The sequence below is a fragment of the Teleopsis dalmanni genome, chromosome 1, assembly GCF_002237135.1.
Source record: "Teleopsis dalmanni isolate 2A chromosome 1, ASM223713v2, whole genome shotgun sequence".
In the NCBI taxonomy this organism is placed as follows: domain Eukaryota; kingdom Metazoa; phylum Arthropoda; class Insecta; order Diptera; family Diopsidae; genus Teleopsis; species Teleopsis dalmanni.
In genome coordinates this window covers 157144468-157153609 of record NC_051846.1, presented here as the reverse complement: position 1 = coordinate 157153609, position 9142 = coordinate 157144468, and the positions used below count along the sequence as shown (strand labels likewise).

Here is a 9142-nt window from a genome sequence, read left to right as displayed (position 1 = left end):
AAAGTAATTGCTTAACAACTTTCAAAATTTAAATTTAATATTTTTGAAATAAAAGTTTTTAAACATATTTCGCATAAATGCAATTAAATTTGAAACATATGTTAAAATGAACAATTTATGTCATAAGAAGTTTAACGTCTGAGACGACGTTTAAAGCGAGAAAAGAGAACTCACAAAGATTGTATATAATGTTTCTAGGTCAAATATCGAGCTATCCTTGCTGCAACAACAAACACCACATCAACAACGACACGTTACTACACCCAATTTAGTACCGCCCCCTACATATCCCAAATCCTCCACAAACAAACCTAATAACAATCTTCCCAATAATCTGTACAATTTCAATACAAATTCTGCCATTGCAGCAGCTACTCCTTCTGATTACTCAAATTTAGCTATTTGGAATCAAATGTCATCGGCTCAGAGACTACTATTAACACAACAAATAAAGAATAATGGTTCATTGTTAGGAGGGAATAATAAAAGTCCATTTCCACCCATTCCCTCACTACCGCTAGACACTGATTTAATTACTATGCTAGATTATAATAGTAATAAAACTAAAAGCACTCCAATCCAACCAAATATACAAGTAACAGCGGGAGCTAATACACGCTTTACAAAACCCTCTGTGCCGCCACTGATACCAGTGAGCAATATAGAAACTCAAAAGCGTTCCGCTACTGCTAGTGGCACCACAAGTACAACAGCCACACGTAATACAACATCGGCTAATATATCTACAGTACCTTTAAATTCATCTTCTGCCTTGGAAGACTTTGAAAAGAAATTCAAAATGACAGATGAAATGAAAGCTGTCGTCCAAAAAGTGCTTTCAAATCCTGATTTGTCGACATATATTCAAACAAATTCTTCAAATACTTTTGTGCCTTTTATATCACCACCAATATCCCCTGCTACCAATGCAGGAGGGGTTTTAACCATTACACCAAGTATTAATGTTACTGTTACATCAGCACAATCGCAACACATGCCTTCAGCTAGTTCTAGACAAAAAAGCGTAATTTGTTCCATAGGCAGCACTGGTCAGAATATACCACCATCGCCTTCAACCTCAAATAGCATTTCTACTCCTTCCCCTTCTCCTACCCGTACTGTTATTAATTCCAAAAATAGTAATAATCATTATACCACCCACCAACAACAACACAATTTAAATTCGAAAACTTGTCGCCAAAATACACCACCCATGGAAGTAATCGATTTATCTTCCCCCCGAAGGTCACTGCAAGCAGCTTCAGCATTCTTTCAACAGCAACAACAACAGCAAGCACAACAAGCAGCAGCGGCGGCGGCCGTAGCACAACAACAACGTCTAGCAGCAGCTGTACATCATTCCCAACAAAATGGTCGCAGTGGATCAGCGGCAGCTAACAATTCGGCTACAATGCATTTACAGCGTCAGGCAGCCATGGCAGTGGCTGCAGAGAGTGTGCAACGTTTGAATGTTATACCCGAAGTACCTACATCCAATATGAGTATACAACCGTACAAAGTGCAAAAAGTCTATGTGGATAATCAACTGGTGCCGTGCATCAATATGAAGGCCTACAATGATTCCGATCAATTAATGACATTAAACGATTTCCAAAAATATTTCTTTTCATCAATACCAATAGAGAACTGCAAGCGATTAATGGAAGCACTGGGACTAGAACTGTATAAAGGCAATAGGTAATATCTAATAATAAAAATTTAAAAGTATTTTACATTACTAATTTAATTTTTATTTCAAGGCGTCAAAGTCAGATACTAATGGAGAACGATCGAAGTCACAATGAAAACATTCCGCTGGTGCAAGTCAGAGACGTTATGAAATATATGACACAATTAACGTTTATGATTCGAAATCAAGAACAACCACCCTCAAAACGTACGCGTATAAGCTAGGAATTGGGTTGGGGAGCACAACATACACATAATACACATGAACAACAGCAACAACATCAACAAACTAAAAATAAATCAACAACAAGCACCACATCTTCCTCAGCACAACACTACGATAGTTCACTTCTTCAACATCATCACCACCACCATCATCATCAGCAACAACAGCAACCACAACAGCAACAAAATCATAGTCAAACATCTGCAATTTTAGCACCGCCACCGCCGCATCCGCATCCGCTTGATATGTTGTACTCCCACAACCGCCACGCCCAACAACAATTACACAACCAACATCACAATTCTACAAGTTCACTCAATCACGGCAAGCACACAGTAACACCAACAACAAAAGCTAGTTCTGCTTTTACATCATCGACGGCATCAAGTTCCACTAAGAATGGACACCACTCACTGCGAAATTCCACAACGGCATATTTACCTACTGCTGAAGGCGCTTCTGCATATAATTTCTTATGCAATTCCGCAGCTGCAGCAGCTGCTGCTACAATGCTTAGTCCACCATTACGCCCAAATTCAACGTTAAGTGCCGTAAATCCATTTTCAAATCCATTTGATTGGCTTGGCGCCACTGCAGGTAACAGTGCAGAAAAACGTCCCGCATCAGCTATTTCTACTACAGTAGCATCTAATAGCAGCAGCACTTCATGTCGTTATAATCGAGCACAACAACAGCAACAGCAACAACAACAACAGCAGCAACAGCTACAGCTACAAAGTAGCACAACTAATAGCACTGATTACGTATCTCATTACAATGCCGAACTGCCACATTATCGCAGTGCTTCGAATGCTTCTGCTTCATCAGTAGCATCTTCATCTTCTGCTGCAGCACATCATAAGCTAAACACAGTGGCAAATAATGCTACTTCGTCGGCAGCTTTAGCTGCTGCTCATGCTTCATCATTATTTGCAGCGCACACTCACTTTTCTGCACCAGCTATTAACCCGTATCATTTGCAAGCACCAAGTGTGGTAGCCGCAGCCGCAGCTGCTGGCACTCATGGTATGCCTTCACCTACCATTTATCCGCCAACGCCACCGCCGTCTGCACCATGGATACATCCATGGTATACGGGTGATACTTTCTAAGGACATTTAATTACATAAAAGTAAGTTGCACAAAATGGCAAAATTTTAATTAATTTTAGAAAAAATTCTCCAAAGATTGAAGTCATGAATAGAGAAAATAAATTAATTTGTTTTATTTTTATTAAATTATAATTAACAAATTATCATTTTATATGTTGTATATCTGGCATTTTTAATGTTTCGCTATAATTATTTACTATAATTGTAATGTATTTCATATTTTATTTAATTTTAATTTTTTAATTACTATTTGATAAAAAAAAAGATTTAAATGAAACTTTCTATCCATAACAAAAATTTGCCAAAACTAAGTAAATTACGAAATTTTAAATATCATTTCTCATTACAAAGAACTGAATATATATTTATTTAAAAGAGAATTCAAACATTTGTAACAAATAAATAAACTATATGTAAAAATTATAGTTAGTTTAATATGTAAATTAGTAGTTTATAGTAAAAATCAGAAAATATTGATTTAAATTAAATTATAGATTAATTAATATCTATTTACTATATGGAAAACTACTATAAGAAACAAATTTTTAATAAAATTTCGTAAATACAAATAAAAAAATTTGTGGAACTGCTATTGGATATCTAAAAGAAATTAATTGTATTAATTACTCAATAAGAAAATGAAAGAAATGAAATTTCTTCTCACGAAAATTGTTGTAATAAGAACTTAATTTAAGTTACTTTAATCAAAAAAAAAACCTAATGACTAAATGACATTGAAAGATTTTTTATTTGAAAGCACTAAAAAATTTTTTCAAAAAAGTGTTTATAAACGAAACATATATACATAAATATGTTTACTTATTTTTTATTTGATTATAAAAAATATTAAATGTTTGCAATAAATTAAATTTGCTAACTATTTATAAGAATAAAGTATTAATTAAATAGCAAAAAAAAACTATGTTAAAAACATAAAAAATAAATTAAATACTATTTATATATTTGGCGCAAATAATTTAATATTTTATAAAATTTAAATTGAAATTTAAGTTCATGATTTTTTTCCATTTTATGCTTAGAGAAGAAATTATCAATACTTATGTAAAAAGATTTATTTTATCCGTTTTATGGATTAAAATTAAAACTAATATTCTTTCCCAAGATATTCGTATAATTAATTAAGTCAAAAATAAACTACTTAGGTGTATATATATAAAATTTTTTTAATTAAGTCTATGTACAGGCTCGAAATGTTAGTTATAAAAGTATATACTTTTATTTGTATGTAAATAAAGCTCTTTATAGTTAAGTTTTTTTTATGTTTAATTAATTTTAATTAAACAATTATTTATAAACTTTTTTAACAAAAATGAAAATCAAAGACTAGTTACTAGCATCCATACAATATGTAAGACAATTGATTGAAGCTGATTAACTTATAAGAAATATTTGAGTTAGAAGATTCAAAAAAAAAAAAAAACTGAAAATAAAAGAAAATAAATGTAACAAAAAATAAATAAAAATGTTTTATTGTTCTAATATTAAAATATTTACATAATAAATTTATAATAGATATTTAAAAATCATTCGGTAACGTTTTGGTCTACTTAAAAAATTAAGAATTTTATTTTTTCCGCGTTAAGTATGGCAATACTTAACATACAATTTCAGCTGAGTTAACTCAACCACCTTATGTTCGGCGATAGCAAGAGAATGACAACTATTAATATGCAAACTATTATTACCCTGACTCTACATTAAGTTGACTTTTTGTAAGATTTTAGCACATATTTTTTTTTTTCACTAACACACAAAATTATAGACCAAATTCTAAAATAAAAAACGTATTTGTATTTGAACATTTAATTCTGGCCAAAGTCTAATCAGTGTAGGAAATGGAAAATTAGGCTTAATAATGCTAAATTAATGCACAAGAATATAAATTTTATGAATCGAAGCATCAGATATATAACTTCTTACACTGATGGAATTCACTTTATACCAACTTTGCAAAATATCTAACTTTGCATGCAATTTTAATTTCGACTATAAAATTTAATACAAGAGAAGTGTAACAATATCTAGTATATAGTACTAGTATTGGTATAGTATTATTATATAATACTAGTAATATTTATTACTTATTATTTGTCTTGTTTAGCAATATATACTAAGAATTAGACGAACACATGCTGGAGAGGACGAAGTTCAATTGTTGTAGTTTAAGTAGTCGGTAACATGTTCAAACACACACTAGATAAAAATATAAAGTTTTTGTTATCGTTCAATCGAAAGAATTGCAGGAAATGTAAGAAACCTTTAAGCGTCTAGTCTCTTTCTGTCCGACTATCAGTTTTAAGAAAAGCTTTATTTTTGATGATTGAGTTAACTGTCTCGTAGAATTCGCAAATAACCCATACAACTTAAGTAATGCGTGTATTAACGTTAATTGCATTTAAAAACTCTAATCGGTACTGTGTGTCGATATTAATATTTGCATGAAAATTTAAATACATTAAATTGTTTACATGTATGTACATAGTTTTGAATTTTGTTCAGGGCTCCTTATTGAGGAGAACACTGCGATCACACTATCAAATATTAGAAGATATTTGTATTCTCAATTAAACTGTAGCGAACCTTCAAAAAGTTATATTAAATTATAAACCTAATTAATTATCCGAAATTGTTAGATTCCATTTGATTCATAAGATTTCATGCAAAAATATATGTATATAAACAAAACAAATGTATATATGGATGTTCATTCAATCAGTAGAATAACTGAAATATTGTTTGCGAAATATTTAGCTATTATAAATTAATTTACAACTATTCTTATGCATTAGTTATCGTTATTAAATGTATTTTGATTTGATAGTTTTGAAAAATACTATTCTCCACATTATTTGTGTTTTCATAAAATATCGAAATATTGCTTCTATTTAGCATATGGGGGTGTAAGGGTAACAATATTTATATTGTTTTTGAAAAACAATATTTAACAAGTAATGCATAAAAACCAGCTGTTCTTATAAGCAAAATATTTCCTTTTTATGTTGGTAAGACTTTACATTCAACAATTAAATTTTACAGGGTTGCATTATGTGTACAATATCAAATACTTTATTATACAAATACCTTATTATTATTATTTATGTTTTCAGATAAATGTTCTTAATTATAATAATATAACAATAAAATATATATTCATATGTTTTTGGCTTCATTGATAGTATGACATTTAAGTAATAACATTTAATTTAATATATATATACATAAATGTATGTATAATGTGTTCAAAATTAAAACGATATATAAACAATAATGCTAGTAACAGGACTATATTATAAAATATAGTGCAGAAAGAATAAAACGCCTTCAAAAGAGAAAGCAAGAAGGTATAGCAACATTTCGTGATCTGATAAGGATCTGATAAATATGGCGTTGCCAATTACTCATATTTGTGATCCGTATCGTTACAACAAAGAATATCTAAATTATCGTTACTGAAATACAGTTCATGTAAATTTGATATACTATTAAATGTAACACTAGTCCTAATTTTTTCTTTCATAGTAGGAAAATAACATTAAGTTTGGTTGATAGAAATTGGCAGCACTTTTAAAATTTGTTGAATGCTTTCGTTTGACATATGTTTTTTGTCGTGTTGTGAATTTTCAAAAAATTATTTAATATGTTAGACACATAAATTTAGGTAGCACTTAATACGTGTCAATAGTAATTCCAATATATTTTTTTATAAAATATATAATAACCAAAGTACTGTTTTTGCACGTATTCAGTTGCACGAGAATATGACATTTATTTATTAATTGGTTTTGATATTATGATAATTTAAAAGAATATAACACTACGTTTATCTTGTGAAATTAAGAGAACGTGATCAATATGGTGTTTACATTGTGTGATTAAAAGTAGATTAAACAAAAATCGATATTAAAGTACTAATCTCGTTGTTTAATCTCAGATTTCCCATACAAAAGTTAATTTCCTTTTGGTCGAGATTAATTTTAAATCTCCTTTGAAGTGATGATTATTTCTCTGTGCAACTCTGCAAATGGCTTAATATCGTCGATTTTTTTACGATCTTAGACGAATTGTAAAATAAATTTCACATTGTATTCAGAACAAATATTGAAATGCTGAAGGGAGTAAATTTGTTTGTTTTTTTATTTGTTTAATAATAGTTTTGTACATGATTATAATTTAAATTTGTTGAATTATTGCTATAAAACTATTTACTAAATTTATATTACAACTTTTTAGTACAAAATTGTGATTAAATACTTTATTTACAGAATTTTATCAAACACACGAATCAAATCATAACAAATGAAACGTGAAAATTAATCTCTAACGGTGGAGATTAAAAATGCAGATTAACTTAATCTTGTTCTTTTAATCTCACAAAGTAAACTTAGTATAAGTTAATTGCATTTTTATATATACTGTTAACATTAATTTTGGCGTTTGTCTTATTGTGTTTTGTTTCGTGTATTTGATAAATTTTTGTAAATAAAGCATTTAACACAATTTTGCGCATAAAATTATAATATAAATTTAATAAATAATTACTTAACAAAAATTTAACAAATTTTAGTTATATTACTATATTACTATTATATTGAAAACTATTATTAAACAAATTTAATAAAAACTTAACTCACTTCAGCATTTTCAAATTTTCAATGAACATTTTGAGTAGAATTTCACATATCTTTTACAATTTTTCTAAGATAGTAAAAAATCGACGATATTAAACAATTTGTAGAGTTGCACAGAAAAATAATCAGCACTGCTAAGGAGATAAAAATAACGAAAATTGTTTATACATAATATTTTTATGCTTGGTCAATTTTTATAATTTGTTATATGTACTTAATATAATAGGGGTATTCACTCTCTCTTGTAAACTCATTGCAAGGAGCACGAAATGCAAGAATGCTATACAAAAACTGCAAGACTGCGAGAACACCTCTGTTGCAGAATTGCATCATCAAAATGAATCAGCTGTTTTGCAGCCGTATCAAATTGAGCAAAGAAAAATAAAAGTATAACAATGCCGCGAACAAGTGAAATACAAAAATGTATAGATTTTTTTATTGAAAATAGTGCTTTTAATATTCTGATTGAAGGTATTAACATGTTGTTAATGTAGTTTTCACTACTATATAGTTTCTATTTGTTAGATGATGCAAATTACTGGGAAGTGATGGAGCAATTAAATGAAGACCTTTTGTTTACTTTAGTAAACCATCACAGAAATCACCAACCCGTACCAAAATCTATTCCATGGAGATCTACCATTCTTCAAGAATTTGATGAAGGCCGTTTTTGTCAGATGCTTAGAGTAAATTGGAACGTATTTTCCTTAATAGTCTCACTAATAAACTATTAAGGATTGCTATTGTTTTATATCGTTTGGGTTCATCAGGCGAAAATGCGGCTATTCGTAAAGTCGCTACATTATTTGTTGTTGGAGATATATGTAATAATAATATAATATAAAAATAATTGTTATAATAAAAATATAACTAATTCTCAATTTATTATTGTTTATTATTGAACGCACGACTTTCGGTGCAGAGCTGGATGATGTGTTGTCTGCAGACGATTCAATAAAAAAACTTCGTTGCCTAGCGCAGAACTAGTTGGTGGCTATGGCAATGTTTCCGTACAAAATTAGACATGCGTCCAAACACTTCATTCAATAGTTCAAAATGTGAACAAATTTTCGTAAGTTTCGCTGAAATTGATAAATAGATAAATTAATTCACAAATGTATATGTATATAATATTATATTTGTGAAAACTTAATTAATGGTCACATCGATTTAAATTATTGAACGAAACGCATGTATATAGCATAGCCATAGATTAACATATCTCGAAATTTTACTAACAGTCAATTCAAATTTAAAAATGAAAAGCAACAAATGACAAAACAGCTGATTTCCGCCATTTCTGGTTTGTTGCAAGCAAATATACATAGGTTTCAGCATTGGAAGATTGCACGCAATTGGACGAAATTTTGTGCGTGTATTTTGTTGTTGTTATTTGCATTCTCGTACAATCTGTGCATTTCGTGCACCTTGCAATGAGTTTGCAAGAGAGAGTGAATACCCCTAAT

General features: G+C 29.6%; 1 pseudogene; it reads left to right on the top strand.

Annotated features, from left to right (window-relative positions):
- The window catches only part of LOC119666535, a 7084-nt pseudogene extending 3790 nt beyond the window's left edge, over positions 1-3294 (top strand).
- The last annotated feature ends 5848 nt before the right edge of the window (positions 3295-9142 follow it).